Source organism: Nuphar pumila, chromosome 9 (genome assembly GCF_984573655.1).
Source record: "Nuphar pumila chromosome 9, dmNupPumi1.hap1.1, whole genome shotgun sequence".
Lineage (NCBI taxonomy): Eukaryota > Viridiplantae > Streptophyta > Magnoliopsida > Nymphaeales > Nymphaeaceae > Nuphar > Nuphar pumila.
Window position 1 is genome coordinate 11891322 of NC_143257.1, and position 20612 is coordinate 11911933.

Here is a 20612-nt window from a genome sequence, read left to right on the forward strand (position 1 = left end):
GCCTCATTAACAAGTATCAATTTGGGTAACTCACTTAAGCTTGGAGAGTGAAAATTGTTCAGAACGCAGGTCTGTCATTTTATTTTTATAGAAGATGATGTTTGGATGCAACCACTTATCCAGATGAACGGGACAAGGTGGGATGTTCTATTATAGATCACAATGCAATTTCTCAGCTTATCCCATTTATCTGGGTAAGTGGGTGCACCCAAACACCCCTGAAAGGAAGAAAGTAAAGACAGAGGGAACTGAGCACCGTGAACAAACTGCATGGGAATTCTCATTAATCTTTGAGAGAGGATCACGTTAGAGGCACCTCTGAGGGCAACACCATCAGAAGCGCCTTGGAGGTCGTTCGTCTTAAAAATGAAAGACACCCATCAAAACAATGAACAAGCTCATTGTGAGCCGTTGATTTTAAACCATTACGATGCAGTCCTTGCGAAATGCGAATGACATCGGATAAAAAAGAGATAGAAATCACCATCTACCAAAATTTACTATTGAAACTCTTGTTATAATTATGTCTTTATCTGACTGACGTCTTTGATAATATTAGTAACCATCATTTATGTAAAATTTGGTAGACGGTGGTTTCTCTCTGTTTTTATCTTTTCAAGAAGAATAGCGAATAGCGAATAGCGAATAGCGAAATGACATCTTATGTTATATAAAAAAAAAAGACATCTTATGTTATTATAAAATAATAAACATAGAATAATCCATTAATGTAAAGAAGCAGGTAAGCTTTGGTAAGAGCGACAGCACGTCGAGCCATCGAATCGGCGAGGGAACACCGAGTCTCAAAACCAGCTTGTCCACACGAAGAGAGAAAGGGAGTTTACACACGTGTAAGGAGGAGTGGGAGTTGCTAGAGCCTATTCACATGTTTGCTTCACGCAAGCTGTTAAAGGCGGAGGGGGGTGGTGGGTTTGGCGTGGCTTTAAAGGTTGAAAGCTGAAAAACGTTTTAAAAAGGAAAATTACAAAAGAAAATCAAAAGTCACACTCAGAAGCAGAGAGAGAGAGACGTCTATCCCTCACCTTCCAACCCCTCCCTACAAAACCACCTTTTCTACAGAGTTGAGCTCTTCCGTAGTTCCGCTCCCGGAGAGAGAGAGAGAGAGAGAGAGAGAGAGAGAGAGAGAGAGAGAGAGAGAGAGAGTTTCCTCTCCCCTTAAGTTTGTTTCTTCCTTTGCACAATGAGCGGCAGTAGCGGGGGAGGGGGAGGGGGAGGTGGGCCGTGTGGAGCCTGCAAGTTCTTGAGGCGCAAGTGCGTGAACGCATGCATATTTGCGCCATACTTCGACTCGGAGCAGGGCGCTGCCCACTTCGCAGCCGTCCACAAGGTATTCGGTGCAAGCAACGTGTCCAAGCTCCTCCTCTACATCCCACCCCACAAACGCCTCGACGCTGTAGTCACCATATGTTACGAGGCCCAAGCGCGTCTCCGCGACCCCGTCTACGGTTGCGTCGCCCACATCTTTGCCCTCCAACAGCAGGTACCCCTTCTTTCCTCACTTTCTTATCTTCCAATCTATTGTTTTGAAGGTTAGTTCCTTTCTTGATTTCTCATACCAAAGGATTTGTTGGTGATGCTAAAAAAACAACAGGTGGTGAATCTGCAGGCGGAATTGGCGTACATGCAAGCCTATCTCTCAACCCTAGAGCTCACACCTCCGCCACCTTCAGTGCCACCCCCTCAGGCACAAACAGTTGCAGAGCTCCCATTCACCTCAAACTTCACCAACTTCGATCTGTCGAATTTCTTCGACCCCGAGTGGTCGCAGGCTCAGCAGCAGCAGCAAGCTGAAATTGCTCTTCGCAGCAGCCGGAACCATTTGGACCAAGCGGCCGGAGGTGAGCTTCAAGCACTCGCTAGAGAACTCCTTAGTAGGCACAGATCAGCGGCACCAATGGGTTCCTCCACTAAAGCCCTCTCCAATTAAGAAACTTCATCCCTTCGTCTTTATTCGATCCATATATGATCTAACGGCGTTCATAATTAATTTTCTGGCGGGGCGTATCATCTATGCCGACCACCTAACCTTCAATCAGAAAGACCAAAGAAATAGAGTCAGTCAGAATAGCTAGGTAGCGCAGTAGCAAAAAGAAAAAAAAAAAGTACCTCTGTTCGTCTGGGCGATGGGTTTTGCTTTACCCTTCGTTCTTTTCTGAAAGAGGACTGTTTGCTAACTGGGAAGTCACATCTTGATGGATGTGTAAAAGCTTAATTCTAAAATTCTACTCCTCCCTGCTCAGATGTGTCTGAGTCTGTGTACTGTGTAACTCGTGTGTAACTCTTCCATTCCTTCTTAAGACGATGATCGCGTACGAGGGCATGATTTCTTTCAGTGATGTCACGTGCGCTTCATTATGGTGATGCAACGTCGCACACGTACGCATGCACACGTTCAAACCAGGAAACAAAAATTGTGTGGAAGAGGATATCACTCGTCCGCTCCTGATTAGGTTATTTAGCGGCGGGTCAGAAAAAACATGAAATGAATTGAAGGCATTTCCCTTCAAATATATTGATAATTGTAGTTTTTTTGGGGGGGTTTATAACCCGAAGAAATCAGCCCATCCTAGAAGACCTGGTCCGGCTGGCTCAGCCTGTAATACCTATCATGCTGGCCTTATAAAACTCTGAGGCTAAGACTCCTGCCCGCGAATGCAATGGGTTGGCTTGTGCAATGGGTGACGCCCATGGGAATCGAACCTTGACTGCTCGTCTAGCAGCCTAGGCCTCACCCCACTAGTCCAACCCCCCTTGGGGCAGATAATGGTAGCTTGAAAAAAAAAATTCAAGCTACCATCAACCTGCATTGTGGATCTGCAATGGAAGCGTGTTCTGCTGTTGATGGTGGTGATGGAATTTTTATGTGTTTTCATTGTGGTCTTAGTTGTTGCTTTGTGTGATCAACATCTGTGAAACAACTAGGACATGCGTTATTGATATGTCAAGTTCTTCAATCACACTCATGTGTTATAGTTCTGTATGGCATTTGCACTCTTCATGCATGTTCTTTTTTTTTTGGCATTTTTTCATATTTTCTCGTTTTCTGTTTGTAACTACTGCAATATTATTTTCGTGTTGCTCATTTTTGGCATTCCAAATTTCAATTGCATACAACCACGGATGTTTCTTGACGCCTAAACATTGTCCGCTGCTGTTCTGTACCCCCATGGAAGAGTAGTAGACGGACAGTCATAGATGCACCCAAAAAACAAAAGAAAGTTTTCCTTTGGGATGCACGGACAGGGCAGGACGCACTCAAACACGGCACACACTGACGCTGAAATGGTGTGTCCTGCAGACGCCTAAACATTGTCCGCGGCTGTTCTGTACCCCCATGGAAGAGTAGTAGACGGACAGTCATGCACCCAAAAAACAAAAAAAAGTTTTCTTTTGGGATCCACTGGCAGTGCAGGACAATGCATCCTGTCCTGTCCTCAAACATGCTTGGATGTCCCAGTGCGTCTTGTCCACACGCTTCTGTGATTCAAACGTCCCCTAAGAATTCTTGTCAAGTATACCAATCAGATGAACAGCCTCCAAAGCACCATGGATCTGTTATTTTATCTTAGATGGGTCTCACGAGTTTTTTCAGGGCCATTGATGATCTAAGTGATGAGCATCTTGATCATACAAAATGGACGGCTGAAGTTAAACCACGTGTTTGGGAGGCCGTTCATCCATTGTCGTATGCAACCCTTACGAACCGATAGATTACCATCAGAGATACCTGATTTGATAGGCACTCATTACTTTTATTACTCCATCATTCTCCCGATGAAGGCCGGGTTGACGAGCCTTTGAGTTTTCATCTTCTACTTGTTACTAATAACCTTTTTGTTCTATCAACGGGTTCTTCCCTGCTCTGACAGGAGCAGTTAGTGCACGTCACTTTGTGTTGAAACATTACAAGTTCGAATCCCAATGATATATGATCGAATCCCAACGATATAGGGTTGTATAACTTGCAGGGGTTTGCTTAACCCCAGCTTTCTCTGTCTAAAACATAAACGTATTTTTTTTATTTTCAACTTTGTGTTACGTTTGAAATGCATGAGTGCTCTTTGACGAAATAAACAAACGAGGGTGAACACGTAATTCAACGCCTAAGTGTAATTTATCACGGGAAGCAAACCTAGTATTGGCTCACCAGCCATGTCAAACAGTCGATATGTTGGCTTCACTGTTCCCTGTTACACATGGAGGATTAGATTTCATGGCCAGTACATTAGGATCGGATTGAAAGAGAAATCAGTGGCATGTTGTGAAATACTTTGTATTAGGGGGTAGATCCAGGAATTTAAGCTAAGGTGGGCACAAATGCACAGTAAAAAAATATTTTTGATGACAATAAACTATACTAGCAAAAAAAAGTGAGAAACTACTTAGCGTCATAATATTTAGGAACCTAAACAATATGTTCTCATTGATAAAAAAATTTATTTAATAATTACATAGTATCATTATATCCAAAATTTAGTTTTGTTTGATATAAAGACAAAAAGAAGATACCTTTCACGAATAATGCATTACAACTAAGCTCAAGCATCCATCTTGAAATGCATTCAGCAAAATGAGACATAGGAACACAAACATCTTATAAATAAATAATCAATTAATTAGTTATTTTTTTAAAAAAATCTACAAAATACATCATAAATATTTTATATATAATTTAAAAAGTATAAGCCCCTCAAAATGAAGAGGAACATCAGATAGTTATAGAATACCTTTTACAATTGGCCTCATTGATTTTTTCATATTTTGAAAATCATTCATAATTGATTTATTGTTAATGGTCTCAAATATGTTTTGTTGTTGTATATAACCAAAACATAATTTTATTCATTCATCTCTCGTTCGATTATGCAATCTTGTTGATCATTCTTTGCTTGGGCATACCAGTGCTGCACATCATCGCAACTCGCCTTCTCTTTATCAGATTGCTGAACGTAAGAAGTTGTATAGTTTGTGACAACAACCGATCCAATCGCAACCATGAAGCGTATTTGATGCAAAATTTTGCAAAGAAAAATAGTTGCAAAAACTGTGGAAATTTATCAATGGAGTCAACCGTTAGCCTGTATTTTTTGCATCACTCGAACAATCCAGGTACAATGTTGGTATCCTAGGTTTTAATCGGTGATAACTATTCGACTTGGAAATGAGCTATGTGTATGTCTCTAAGCACAAAAAATAAGCTCAGTTTCATCGATGGATCGGTTCCAAGATTAGATACTTATTCTACTTCGTTTGCGGCATAACAAAGATGTAATGATATGGTGCTTTCATGGATTTTGAACTTGATTAATAAGGATTTATCTTCAAGCGTTATATATTTAGAACCTTTATTTGATGTCTGGAATGAACTTTATGAGCAATTCTCTCAATCTAAGGTACTACACATCTATCAAATTCAGTTTGATATAATTAACCACAATCAACACAAATCACTCATTGTCATTTATTTTACGAAGCTTAAAAGAATGTGGGACAAGTTAGCTTTATATGTCCCATATCCGACTTGCTCTTATGGAGCAATGAAAGCGGTACAAAACATGCAACAAAGAGATCGATTGATGCAATTTTTTATGAAGCTTAATGATAGCTATAGCTCTATTCGAAGCCAGATTCTCTTAATGGAACGAATTTCATCTGTCTCAAAGGCATATGCCTTCATCATTCAAGAAGAGAGGCAAAGAGAGATGCGAGCACTTCCTCCATCATCCAATAAATATGGAATGTTGGCTGCCACAATTGAGCATAAGGATGATAAAGACATGAATCTAAGATCCAACCAAGACCATGTTAAAATGCTCAAGACCCAAATGTGACCATTGTGGCAAATTAGGTCATATCAAGACTTGATGTTATCAACTTCATGATTATTCAAATTCAACCAACAATGGCAATACAAGTACAAGAGTGAATTCAGCTATATCGAGTGAAGGAACTGTCATTCCTCATATCACACCCAAACAATATAAATATCTTATAACCCTTATGTCACAAGGTAAACCAGAACCACAAGACAACCTAGCATCTAAAACTTTAGCCTTTCTTTCTTGCTCTTCTTGTTGGATAATAGACACTGGGGCCACAGATTACATAGTTTTTATTTTAGACTTGTTACATTCTCCACAACCTATTATTTGCCGACCAATAGGATTACCCACCCGATTGTTTGATGGAGTCACCCACATTGGTAGTGCAAGCATCAACTCACAAATATGCCTAACTAATGTCTTATGTATCCCTAGCTTCAAATACAATTTGATATCCATTAGCAAATTGACAAAAGATTTACAATGGGATGTTTTCATCAATGAATCTTATATTTTCCTAGACCGTCACTCGAAGCGGACGATTAGAGTGGGTAAAATACAAAATAGGCTTTATATGTTTGAAATCAAGAGTGGAGTCGCCCTCTCTAATTTCATCTTTGCTCATCTTTGGCATTATTGTCTTGGCATATTTTGTATTCTCATTTTTAGTATCTTGTTGATTCTAATAAAATAAATTCTTGTAAGTTCGATGGAAAATGTTCAATTTGTCCTTTGACTAAACAATCACATCTTTCATTTCCAAATAGTGTCACTAACTCTACATCAATTTTTGAACTCATTCACATTGATTTATGGGGAGGATATCAAACTCCATCATTATCTGGTGCATATTACTTTCTAACAATTATAGATGATTACTCTCACTCAACTTGGGTTTACCTAATGCATTATAAATCCAAAACATTTTTTCTTATCTAAGATTTTTTTGCCATGATCAAAACCGAATTCAGAATCCAAATCCAAATCCAAAAGGTTAAGAGTGATAATGAAAGTGAATTTTTTTCCAATGAAATGCAAACATTTTTTTCCTAAACAAGGTATTTTTCATCAACATAGCTGTGTTTATACCCCCCATTAAAATAGAGTGGTCGAACGCAAGCACCAAGATCTTCTCAATATGGCTCGAGCCTTGCATTATCAAGAAAATCTTCCTATCAAATTTTGGGAGGAGTGTATCATTACTGCTACATATCTTATAGATTGTGTCCCTAGTAAGGCCCTTAATAGACAAATTCTTCATGATATCTTGTTCTAGAAAAGTCTTAATTATAAACACCTCAAGGTTTTCATGTGTTTATGCTATGCTCACAGTATAAACCACTCCCATAAATTTAATAATAGAGCAAGGAAGTGCATTTTCATTGAGTATCCATATTGCCAAGCTGCATATCATCTGTATGACCTTGAGTCCCATATTATCTTCACCAGCAGAGACGTGATCTTCCATGAACACATTTTTTTATTCCAATATGTTACATATGCACCGCCTAATGATGGAGATATTGTCCTATCCATTACTTTCTTTGATTCTACACTAGATGGTCCATTTTCAATCCAAGAAACTGATTCTACCACTCAAAACAGCATTACACCAGATTCTCTAAATCAAAACATGTTGAGTTCGCAAGATTGTCCAAATTCATCTGAATCTATTCCTACATTTTCAGTCAATCCAAGTCCTTCTAGTTTGACCCAGTCAGAACCACTTGTTCTTGTTCTAATCAGACGGTCCTCTAGAGAGAGAACTCAACCTACTCATTTCAAAGATTATAAATGCTACATTGCATTTTGCTTACCCACATTGGACGCTCAAAGTGTCAACTAGAAAGGTACGATTTATCCTCTTATTCATTACCTCACATATGAAAATTTCTCTCCATCTCATTGTGCTTTCCTTATATCTAATAACAGACCTCGAACCTTAGACCTTTGCCTAAGGTATAAGGTGTGCTCATTGGCGAGAAGCAATGGTAGTTGAAATTTGAGCCCTTGAAGACAACCAAACTTGGACAGTTACACTTCTACCAGATAAATGTTTTGTCGATTGCAAATGAGTTTACCAAGTCAAGTACAAATCAGATGGGACCATTAAGCGTTATAAAGCACGTCTTGTTGCAAAAGGATATACCCAGATAGAGGGTCTTGACAACCATGAAATATTTACTCCCGTGGCTAAGCTAGTCATTGTTCAATGCCTATTGGTAGTAGCCGCCGTAAAAAATTAGGTTCTACATCAATTTGATGTTAATAATGCCTTTTTAAATGGATACCTTGATGAAGAAATTTACATGAATTTGCCTTCTAGTTTTAGCTGACAGGGAGAGCAGTGAGTTTGTCATCTCAAAAAATCCTTTTATGGCCTTAAACAGTCATTTCAAAATTAGTTTTCAAAATTTTTGAGTTTTCTTAAAGGGATTGGTTTTACCGAGTCTAAAGTTGACTATTTATTATTTTCTTGCTTTACAAAGCATGAATATATATTTGCTATTGTATATGTCAATGATATTATCATTTCTAGAGACGACACTGTGAAAAATGATCAACTAAAGGTCCTTCTAAACAATGCATTTCATATCAAGGATCTAGGAGTACTCAAATATTTTTTGGAAATCGAAGTGGCAAGATCTAGCAAGGCCATTTTCTTATCACAACATAAATACACATTGTACATAATTGGAGATCATGGGTACTTGGGGGCCAAACCGTCAGATTTTCTCATCGAGCAACATATGAAACTTAATTCGGATAAAGGAGAGCCATTGAATGACCAAAGCTATTATCATCGACTAGTGGGTTGGTTGATATATCTTACTATTTTACGGCATGATATATCTTATTATGTCAATATCTTAAGTCAGTTTATGCATACACCAAGGAGGCCACATCTTGATGTCACACATAGGCTTTTACGATATCTCAAGTCCATGTTTGGCCCAAGCATATTGTTGTCATCCGACAGTGAGCTCTAATTATCTATTTATTGTGATTCAGATTGGGCTTCATGCTCAGAAACTCAAAGATCTACCTCAGGTTATTATACTTTGCTGGGAAGGAGTCCAATATCCTGGAAAACAAAGAAGCATACAATCGTATCAAGATCGTCAGCTGAGGCAGAGTACAGATCGATGGCTCTTTCTAGTTATGAGTTAACATGGTTGAAATATTTATTGACTAACTTAGGAATCAAGCACCCTCAACCCATGTTAATATTAGGTGATAATCAGGCGACATTACATATTGCGGCAAATCTGGTGTTTCATGAGTGTACTAAGCACATAGAGATTGACTACCATACAACAACAACAAACAACAACAACTACGCCTTCATCCCAAAACAATTGGGGTCAGCGATATGAACCAAAAAAAGAAAATCATTTTGGGTCTTCCACATTAATCCTTTTCCTCCAATCATTTCTATCCAATGCCATGTCCTCGGTGAGGTTCAAAGCATTCATATCCTTTCCTATCATCTCCATCCAAGTCTTCCTAGGCCTACCTCGACCTCTTTTAACTAATATATTTTCCCATTTCTCCAACCTTCTAACTGGAGCATCATTAGGCCTTCGCCGAATATGCCCAAACCACCGTAAACGATTCTCTTGCATCTTATTTTCAATGGGTGCAACACCTACCTTCTTACGTATCTCTTCGTTCCGAATCTTATCTTTTATTGTATTTCCACACATCCATCTAAGCATCCGCATCTCAGCTACACTCATTTTTTGAATATGATGTCTCTTGGCAGCCCAACATTCCGTACCATATAGTAAAGCGGGCCTAATAGTCGTCCTATAAAACTTTCCCTTCAACCGCAATGGCATTCTACGATCGCACAACATTCCAGTTGCACTTTTTCATTTCATCCACCCAACCTTTATCCTATGATTTATATCTCCATCAATTTCTCCATACTTTTGAATGATGGATCCCAAATATTTGAAATAATCATTCACCGGTATTTCTTGCTCACCAAGCTTCACTACACTCCCATCACTACTTCGTTGCTTACTAAACCGACATTCCATATATTCAGTCTTACTCTTACTCAACTTAAAACCTCTAGCTTCCAATGTCTGTCTCCATAATTCTAACTTAACATTAACCCCAGCTCTAGACTCATCAATCAAAACAATATCATCAGCAAACAACATACACCACGGTACATTTTCTTGAATTGATCTCGAAAGCTCATCCATCACTGTCGCAAATAGAAAAGGGCTTAAAGCAGATCCTTGATGTAACCCAACCGTTATCGAAAAATTGGTCGTCACCCCTCCACAAGTGCGGACATTGGTTACTACTCCTTCATACATATCTTTAATTATACTAATGTACTTGAGAGAAACACCTTTCTTCATTATTGTCCACCAGAGAACGTCCCTAGGTACTCTATCGTATGCCTTCTCTAAATCAATAAAAACCATATGCAAATCTTTGTTCCTCTCTCTATATCTTTCAATAAGTTGTCTAAGAAGATGTATAGCTTCCATAGTTGATCTTCCAAGCATAAAACCAAATTGATTCTCCGATATCATGACAACCTTCCTCAACCTAGACTCAATCACCCTCTCCCAAAGTTTCATAATATGACTCATGAGTTTTATACCACGATAGTTTGTGCAATCATGTATATCACCCTTATTCTTATATAAAGGCACCAAAGTACTCTTCCTCCACTCATTAGGCATCTTATTTGTTCGCCAAATCAAGTTAAAAAGATTTGTCAACCATTCTAAACCTTTCTCTCCCAAGCATTTCCAAGCCTCGATAGGTATACCATCTGGGCCAACTGCCCTTCTTGATTTCATTTTCTTCAAAGCCTCTGCAATTTCTTTCTTTTGAATCTTGCGCATGAAGTCATGATTTATCTCATGAAAAGGAATGGAGAAGTCTTCAAGATCTTGAGCATGACTATCATTAAATAGCTTATCAAAATAATCTTTCCATCTCTCCTTAATCTCCTCATCTTTGACTAAAACCCTTTGTGTTTCATCTTTGATACATCTAACCATACCCAAATCCCTCGATTTCCTATCTCTCATCTTTGCAAGCCTATAAATATCCTTCTTGCCTTCTTTGGTATCCAACTTATCATAAACCTCCTTATATACCTTAGCCCTCGCGTTTCGAACTACTTTTTTAGCTTTCTTCTTTGCTATCATATACTTCTCCAAATTCTCATTATCACGACTCTTACTTAGATTTCTATAACACTCTCTTTTAACCTTAATAGCTAATTTGACATCCTCGTTCCACCATGATGTATCCTTACCTAGTGGTGCACCGCCTTTAGACTCACCCAATACCTCCTTAGCCACTTTTCTCATGCCACCCGCGATCTTATTCCACATTGATTCTGAATCCTCCTCGAGACACCAATCAACTTCCTTAACTACCTGCTCTACAAACATTCCTTGTTTAGTTCTTTTCAGTGCCCACCACTTAATTCTAGGATCTATCCTATATCTATCCCTTTTGCGGCATTGTCTAATTCTAAGATCTAAAATTAAGACTCTATGTTGTGTAGCTACACTTTCTCCCGGTATAACCTTACAATCGATGCAACAACCCCTATCTCTCTTTCTAAGTAGAAAAAAATCTATCTGACTTGTATTAACCCCACTTTTAAATGTTACTAGGTGAGACTCCCTCTTCCTAAACCAAGTGTTTGCTAAGATCATATCATAGGACAAACAAAAATCTAAAATCCTTTCTCCACTTTCATTTCTTTCTCCTATACCATAGCCTCCATGGATACTCTCAAATCCATTCCTACTAATGCCTACATGTCCATTAAGGTCACCGCCGATGAAAAGCTTTTCCCCATAAGATATCCCTTGTACTACTCCATCTAAATCTTCCCAAAATTCATGCTTAATGGAATCATCTAAACCTACTTGAGGTGCATAAACACTAATAATATTAATAATATCCGTACCTAATACTAATTTAATAAGTAAAATTCTATCACCCTTCCTACGGACCTCAACTACATTATCTATAAACTGACGACTCATAACAATCCCTACTCCATTCCTATTCTTATTTATTCCTGTATACCAAATCTTATATCCCCAAGGTTCTATCACTTTTGCTTTCTCACCTACCCATTTGGTCTCTTGTAGACATAAAATATCAATCTTTCTCCTACACATAACATCTACTAACTCTACCAACTTACCAGTTAAAGACCCTATGTTCCAAGTGGCTAACCTAATTTTATGGTCTTGGACTAACTTCTTTACCCCCACCCGTCCAACAAAGTGAGAGAACCCTTGCCTATTTGACACCACACCCGGGCGCCGGTGTGACGCGTCGCTTCTGGGTGACGACCTAGCAACCCTTGCCCATTTATCACTGCCTCCGGGCCTAGAGAGTACAGTGCGTCGCTCAGTAGGGAACGCTCCAACGAAATTCTCATAGGGTATGACTAAGTTTTTATGCTGGCTGTCACAGGCCTACCACAACCCTCCTCCTTTATTCGGGCTTGGGACCGACAGTGTATAACTAAACAGTTATACACAGGCGGAGTTGAGATTGACTACCATGTTATAAGAAAAAAAAATTTAAGTGGCTCAACCAAAACTCAGTTTGTTCTCATAAATCTATAGTGTACGGATATGTTTACCAAGCCTTTGGGACGAGATCAATTTCTTCAGCTTAAGTGCAAGTTGGGCATCATTAATCCCCATGCTCCAACTTGAGGGGAGAGGATGTTAGAGATAAACCAAAATTAACAACATTTGGGTTGGACGATCTTATCAAGATCTTACCGTTTGGTTAAGATTCTAATCTAAACCAAATTGGAAATAGTTGCTAGATTTATTTATTGTAAAATCGTTAGTTGAGAGCTCTCCTAAAATTATGGGATTTTCATAAGCTCATAGTATTCTTCTCCTTGTATAAAACATTGGAGGATTCAACGTAAAAAGATAACGATTTCTCCTTCACTAAACTTTTTTTTTTATCTTTGTCATTTATCGTAATCTTAACAATATCCCCCTTGAGGGATTGTTGTGGGTCAGGGTAGGCACATGCCCACCCTCCCCGTAACATTGGCTCCGCCTCTTCTTTATATTTCATCGGACCTTCAAATGTGTCTTAGATTTCTTTGCCCTAAAATGCATCTAGGGAGGAACGTTGGGATCAATTCAGATGGAGCTGAGAGGTTCCTTGGATGCCGTTGATCTCAAGGTGAACAACATCCAAACCCAATATGAGTGAGATGCCGTTGACTTTTTTGTTTTCTTCTTTTTTTTTTTTTCTCTCTGAAAAAAGGGGAGGGGGATTTGATTTCTGACTTGAAAGAGTGCAAAACAAAAAATTAAAAGCCAAAATTGGCGTCCGACTCTAAGTAAGGGAGAGTGTCTTGTAAAAAACTTTGGGGACAGATCTTAACAGAAACGACAATGCATATGCAGGAATTTTTTGCAATGTTCTTGTGTGAATAAATTTAACCTAAATTTGAAGCCTTTTCCATTCGGTATAAAATTGAAGAAATATTGCTTTATTTTTAGTGGACTTGGTTATGCTCTGCACGTGTTTGAATTTTCATTGTCCTCATTAAACCTGTGGCAATTTTCATTGTCGATAAGAAATCATTACCAAAAGATATTAAGTTATAAAAAAAATATGTTTGAATTAATTGAAATCTTCATATTATTTTTTGGCTAAGCAATAAAATGCATGAACTAGGGTCACATTTTCAGGGGGGTGCAGTGTGGTCAAGAATATGTCCTCATTAATCTCAAGTGAGAAGACAGCTGTTGTGTGTCTGATCTTTAGGTTTTTTTGTTCATTGTCTACTGTATTTCTCTTCTATGGTTACTGTATTCTGTACTGTTATCAGTGGGGAGTGATATCTCATTGCTCTCAGTTCTTTTCTGATCTGTTTTAAGTTTGATGAATATATATTTCTTTCAAAAAAAAAAATACAGAATTTAGGGTCAAAAGTAATTTGGTGGGTAACATGTTCAACAACAACTACGCCTTCATCCCAAAACAATTGGGGTCAGCGATATGAACCAAAAAAGAAATTCATTTTGGGTCTTCCACATGAATCCTTTTCCTCCAATCATTTCTATCCAACGCCATGTCCTCGGTGAGGTTCAAAGCATTCATATCCTTTCCTATCATCTCCATCCAAGTCTTCCTAGGCCTACCCCGACCTCTTTTAACTAATATATTTTCCCATTTCTCCAACCTTCTAACTGGAGCATCATTAGGCCTTCGCCGAATATGTCCAAACCACCGTAAACGATTCTCTCGCATCTTATTTTCAATGAGTGCAACACCTACCTTCTTACGTATCTCTTCGTTCCGAATCTTATCTTTTATTGTATTTCCACACATCCATCTAAGCATCCGCATCTCAGCTACACTCATTTTTTGAATACGTGGGTAACATGTTCGTATTTAGAATTTATCATCTATATGTGGGCACTTTAAGTTCTAACTATATATCTTAAAAATTGTAGATGCAAAAATTTCAGGTCACATATTTCAACGGTGTTGCCTTTACTACCCATGTAATTGGCAGAGGGTGCCTGTAACTGGGCTATTGGTGGGAAAGAGCAGAGGATTTGCACGAGCTAACGATTGAGAGAGAGAGAGAGAGAGAGAGAGAGAGAGAGAGATGAGTGAGACGAGCGACAGACCATGGGATAACCAGAGTCGAATGGGAGATTCAAATCAAAAATTTTGAACTTGGTGAGAGGTAGTGGGCGACATTCATGACGAAAACTGTGGAACGGGTGGAGTCGCTCAAGTCGATAACGGTAGAAGACAAGGTGGTGCAGTACCGACTGTGGGTCGATCCATGAACTAAGATCAAAATAGATCCAACATGCAGAAGCATTAAAAGGATATTCAAAGTTTTGACAAGGTTCAGTTAAGAAGCGTTTAGACTCAGCTACTTTCCTAATCTATAAATTGTTGCAACATGAAAAGTATAGATAATATTTTTGCCTTAATATAGTGCATAAATTTGGAATTTTTTTGACAACGGGTTGTTGAGATACAACTCAGATAAGGGGATAGGTTGCTGGATTTGAAAACTGTCATACTTGGGGCAATTTAGATGGGCTAACTTTACTATTTCTATCAAAGGACAGAACATAAAAGTTATAGATAAAATTATTGTTGTTCCAACAAAATAAAAATCAAGAAAATCTGAGTTCGAATGACTGAGCCGGAGTGGTATAGGCCTGAACAGTCACCCGAGTGGCTGTCCATTCTGTTTCAGAGCTTTTTTGACAGATTTAGCCCAAAAATCAGAAAATAAGTAAAACACAAAATTTGTAGGGATGTTCAATAGTTTTTCAATAAGCTAAACCAGGTAATTTTTTGACTCCGAACAAAGGAGTTATGCTCAAAACAGTGGCGAAGTTCCTTCTTTGACAGAATTATGAAATTCATCAAATCATTCATACAATATATCAAACAAAAAAAATAGATTAATCAAGTTTTAGTTTTAGTGTTTATAGTGCACAAAAAGACACTTCAAATGGTGGCTTCTACAATATGAAAATCCCATCCTCTTTAACCCGATTTCGATTAGTCTAAGCAAGTATCACAAAAAGATAATCTTTCTAATCAAGTTATCTAAAAAACAATCAATTTCTGAAATCTATTTCTGTCAAACAAAATGCAACAAGTTTTTCTAATAAAAAACAACAACTAAGTTCAGGTCAAACCGACGACGACGACAAGAGTACAAACTGTCCAACAATGGTTGAAATGTTCAACAATGGACAGGAAAATGGTGTTCAGCAATGTCACGATTTTGCTCAAATCAACATATGGATGCGGACAGCAGAAACAGAGGAACAACTGGACGTCTTGGTACATTGGTGGTTCACAGTCGCAGTACCTCACAACTTTCAGGTTCACCAGGTAGCCTCTTCAGCAACAACGAAAACCAAGAACTCGAATAAGCACCAGTCATGAGTTTCAATAGCTTCAATAGCAGCAAGGCGTTCACGGTTTTACCAACACCGCAACAGTCTTTCACAGCAGCAACAAGTTGTTCACACGTCAAGGACCAGCAGCTTCATGGTAGAAAGATGCTCACCAAAGTGCAGAAGTTGTAGCAACAAATGTACTGTTACAGTAGATGCACTCTTTAGAAAATCGACCAGGTAGGGGACGACTAGCTAGGATGTTTCCACCATGTCTTTACACTTGATATTTTTTTTCAAAGAAAAGAAAGCCAACCCCCTCCATGACTCTCTCTAGGGCCTTATAGAACTCAGCAAAAGCTGAGGTAGATTCCAATGCCAGCTCCCTGTGGCCAATGGATGCTCAAGATTTGAATTTACTTTAAACTTGGACTTTAACTCTCTCTCTCAAACAGTCAAAAGACTAAAGAGGCTTCCATGATTTTTAAGAGGCCTCATAACCTCTTTACATGATTTTTCATGAAGGCTTTCATGAATTTTGTGGAAGGAATAAATAGCTAGAGTGTTGGGTCCACATTGGCTCAACACACTATGGCACTAATATGGATCCAATACTTGAAATATTGGATGTCTTGTAAGATCCAATACTTGCAAGTTGGACCACATCAAACGAATGGACCAATCTCAAATTCAAATCTAAAATAAAAAATAAAAACTACTCAAATACCCTATACACCCTCTAGTGCCAAAAAAAAATTCTAACGGGCACCAGAACTATCCAAATCCGTAGAATCCAGCACCTAAAAAATAAAAAAAATAAAACATAAAAAATACAAGGGCGATTCTAAAATTCACAAAAATGAAACCACAAAACAAAATATATTTTCTGAGATGATAAAACCAAAATTCAAAGAAAATAAAATATATATAATAATGATTTTACCTTTGAGATCCATTTGGACCCAAATGGTCCGAATTTGGATTGAATATTCTTAGGTATCCCTTTGCAATCTAGTAGGTAGAGTTGGATTCACATCCAACTCCTGTTTAATGTGCCAGATACTTTGTATCACAAGGTCTTAGTTATTTCTGATCAATGGTATTCTGAGATGGTTGGAGGGTAAGAATGAACCTTGATGATGGGTTTTGTAGGTAAAGATAGATACAAGAGAATGAAATTTAATTTTATCTTACAAAAACTTTAGGGAATGTAGCCTGAGATACAGAACATTAGATTTTATCCAAGAAGAAAAGTTGATCTTAAGAGATTAGAAGAAAATTTCTGGAGACAAAAATCAAGATGCAAATGGGTTAAGGAGGGTGATCGTAACACAACATATTTTCATGCCAAATTTAAGAATAATGTGTTAAAGAATAACATCAGGGTTCTTTATAATCAAGATGGTTCGCAGATTACAGATCAGAAAGAGATAATGCAGGATGCTACTATGTACTTTGATAATCTCTTTAAGAAAGAAAACGTCAATAAAGAGATTCTTGAAGGCATATATTTGCCCAAAGTGAGTCAAGAGTACTTGTCATATAGGTAAAGTCACCAGAGAAGAAATTAGAAGGGCAGCCTTTCAGACGAAGGGAGATAGTACTCTCGGATGGGTTCTCATGTATGTTCTTTCAAACTTGTTGGAACATTGTTGGGGAGGACATTAGTAAAGTTGTAATTAATTTTTTGTAATATTTGCAAGATTCTTATAAGAATAAATACTACTAATATTGTACTCATCCCTAAATCTCTTCAGGCAACTAAGCTTTCTGAGTATAGGCCTATTAGTTTGTGTAATTCCATTTACAAAATTATCTCTACCATCATGGTCACGAGAATGAGACCGACTCTTCAGAGAATCATCTCGCATAATCAGAGAGCCTTTTTAAAAGAAAGAAACATTCAAAAGAGCATCCTCATTGCTCGTGAGTTAATTGACTACATGGTGCAGAGCAAAAAGAAAACTATTCTTTTTTAAAACCGATTTAATCAAAGCTTATGACAAAATAGACTTTTTTTTAAGGAATCCTTGCAATTTTTTGGGAGAATCATGTTGTGTGTTAAGTCTTTTAGCTTTGCCATGCTCATCAATGGGCATCCAGGTCCAATGTTCTCCAGTTCTAGAGGGAAAAGAAAGTGGGACCTTTTATTTTGTATCTGTTCTTGGTAGTGATGGAGAGGTTGACACAGAATCAAAGTTAAAGAAAAGCAGTGGAAACTCCAACCATGTATGATAAGAAATTTTTAATGGAGTCACAACCTCTATGTAGATGATGTGGTATTTTTCATTAGAGATGAAAAAGACTGAATATTTTTTTTGATATAATCTCTCATTTTGAAAGCAAGTCAGGTTTATTGGTCAGTGTTGAGAAGCTGCTATTCATCACCTTTAATTTGTCTTAGGCTAGATTTACACATTCACAATGTATGTCATTGGCAAAGATGAACCCTCTCCATTAAATATCTGGGGATTCCCATATTTATTATAGGGAGATTGAGAACACATTTTTGCAATGGGCTGATTAAAAATTTTTAGAAGTAGGTTGATTCATAGAGGAGTGGGCATTCTTTATCAAAAGTAAGGAAAATAGTGTTAATTAAGGTAGCGTTGTCCTCTTTTCCCATTTATTGGATGATGAGTTTCTGTCTTCCAATAAATGTTATCAATCAGATAGAGAAAATCATGAGAATTTTTTTATAGGGAGACTCCAATTCAGAAAAGCACATTCATTTACTCAGCTGGGATTCAGTGTGTCGCCCCCATAGAGAAGCTTACTGGAGGTCAATAGAGCACTTCTCTCGAAGATGATATGGTTGTTCAAAAGAAGTAACTCATGAACAGAAAAGATTCTGGAAAAGCATGTATATTTTAACTTGGTATAGTTTGAGTGAAAGAGCATTGCCAAATCTTGGGGTTGGAAGTCATTCAAGTATAGATTTTATATCATCAGGGAGAATGATGGCTAGTTGGAGAACAAATTTCCATTGAATTCTGGTTTGAACCATGGGCTGATCACAGTACTTCATAAATCTCCTAGACGGAAATTTATCGAGAGAGAGATAAATCCTTATAAAATATTTCTATACATTTCATTATTAGTGAGCATCATTGCATTTTGCACTATTTATCATTGTTTAATGTGCAGGTACCAATAAACATTCAACATAAATGTAGACAACTTACTTTCGTTGATTCTGACAAAGTTATACGAAACTCAAAATATGAGATTGACTCAAGAGTTGCATGGGATTTTGGTAGAAAAAGAGGGGCAATTTTTGCCCATCATAATCTCATTTAGGTGAAAAATCATAGTCCAAGAGCATCACTAACTCTCAGATTTGCATTGGAGAATCATCTTGTCACCAAAGAAAGATTTCATTTAGCGAGTATATGTTACCCCTGCTGCAATGCAGTGGATACCTCGAACCACCGCTTTTTGAAATGCCAGGTTACTATGAAATTTTGGTCAGCTGTGGCTTGGTTCTTTGGAGTGTGGTGGAGATCAGGATTCAATATGCATGACAGACTAAGATGATGGAGTCTTATGAAGTTGTCGAATAAAACTTTGAAGCTCAGATGGATTGTTGCTTTCCAAGTAGTGGTGAGAAAAAGTATAAGAAACAAAAATGAAAAATGATCATACTGCACGACTAATTTGATTTGATTCCCTAAAAACCCTACAATTTTTTATATTCTCCCGATGTTCAAAATCACAAATATCCGACATTATTAGAACCTTTTTATCCTTTGCAACTGCAAATTGAAACCTTATTGTGATAAATTATACCACTCATTGACTAGGTCCAACCCCCACTTAAATCCAGAATCACAGAATTTTTTTATGTGGAACTCACAAACTCATAAATTTATTTGCAATTTTTCGATGAATCTAAAACTGCCAAAATCACAAATATCCTATGATTTTACATATATGTTAATATTTTGCATAAATATATTTGCGAAACTCTACTTAAATTGAAACCACTAAAATTGCATTTTTGCATATAATTCACGATTTTGCAAAAATATATTTGCGACAATCCTACTAGTTCGCAAAAATCCTTCTGTTTTGAAAATGAATTGGGTATTTGCAATTTTAGTTGTTTTAACGGTTATGCAAAACAATAATTTTTTTATGAAACTGTTGAATTTTTGTGAATCGGTAGGATTTTCGTAAATATATTTATGCAAAATCATGAATTATATGCGAAAAAGTATGATATTTGCAATTTTAGTGGTTTTAGTTTAAGATGACATATATAGGCAAATTTATGAAGTATTTGCGATTTTAGTGGTTTTTGCTTTTTAAGTGAAGTTTCGTATATAACTCAAATAACAATGAATATAAGCAAATAGACGTTCAAATCATTTAAACATTCAAATGATTTGAAAACATATAAACATATAAACAATGACATCATATATAAATTATTTAATAATGCTTTTAATTTAAACATTCAAATTATTTAATGACGTTCAAATGACTATATAAAAATTCATTCATAGAAATATTCAATCAATGACATTATATACAAATCAATAATATTCAAATGATGTTACATAAAAACTCATTCATAGAAAACATTCAAATGACATATATACGAATCAATGAGTTACAATATTGATTTTTGAATACATACAAAAAAATAAAAAATAATCAAATGAATTTCCATAGTTCAGGTATTATGATTGTCGCGATTGTAACTCCTCAGTGACCTTATTTGTGTTCTCTAGAAGGTCAACTTCAGTACACATCATATTTTCTTGAGTATGTATCATATTTTTCAACATGCAAATTTTTTCAAGTACAAGAATCTACTCTTCCTCCGATCCACTTATAGTCTTTT

The 20612-nt window shown here is 37.2% G+C and overlaps 1 pseudogene; it reads left to right on the plus strand.

Annotated features, from left to right (window-relative positions):
- Nucleotides 1-1201: 1201 nt before the first annotated feature.
- LOC149828419 (LOB domain-containing protein 30 pseudogene) lies at nucleotides 1202-1948 on the plus strand (annotated as a pseudogene).
- The last annotated feature ends 18664 nt before the right edge of the window (nucleotides 1949-20612 follow it).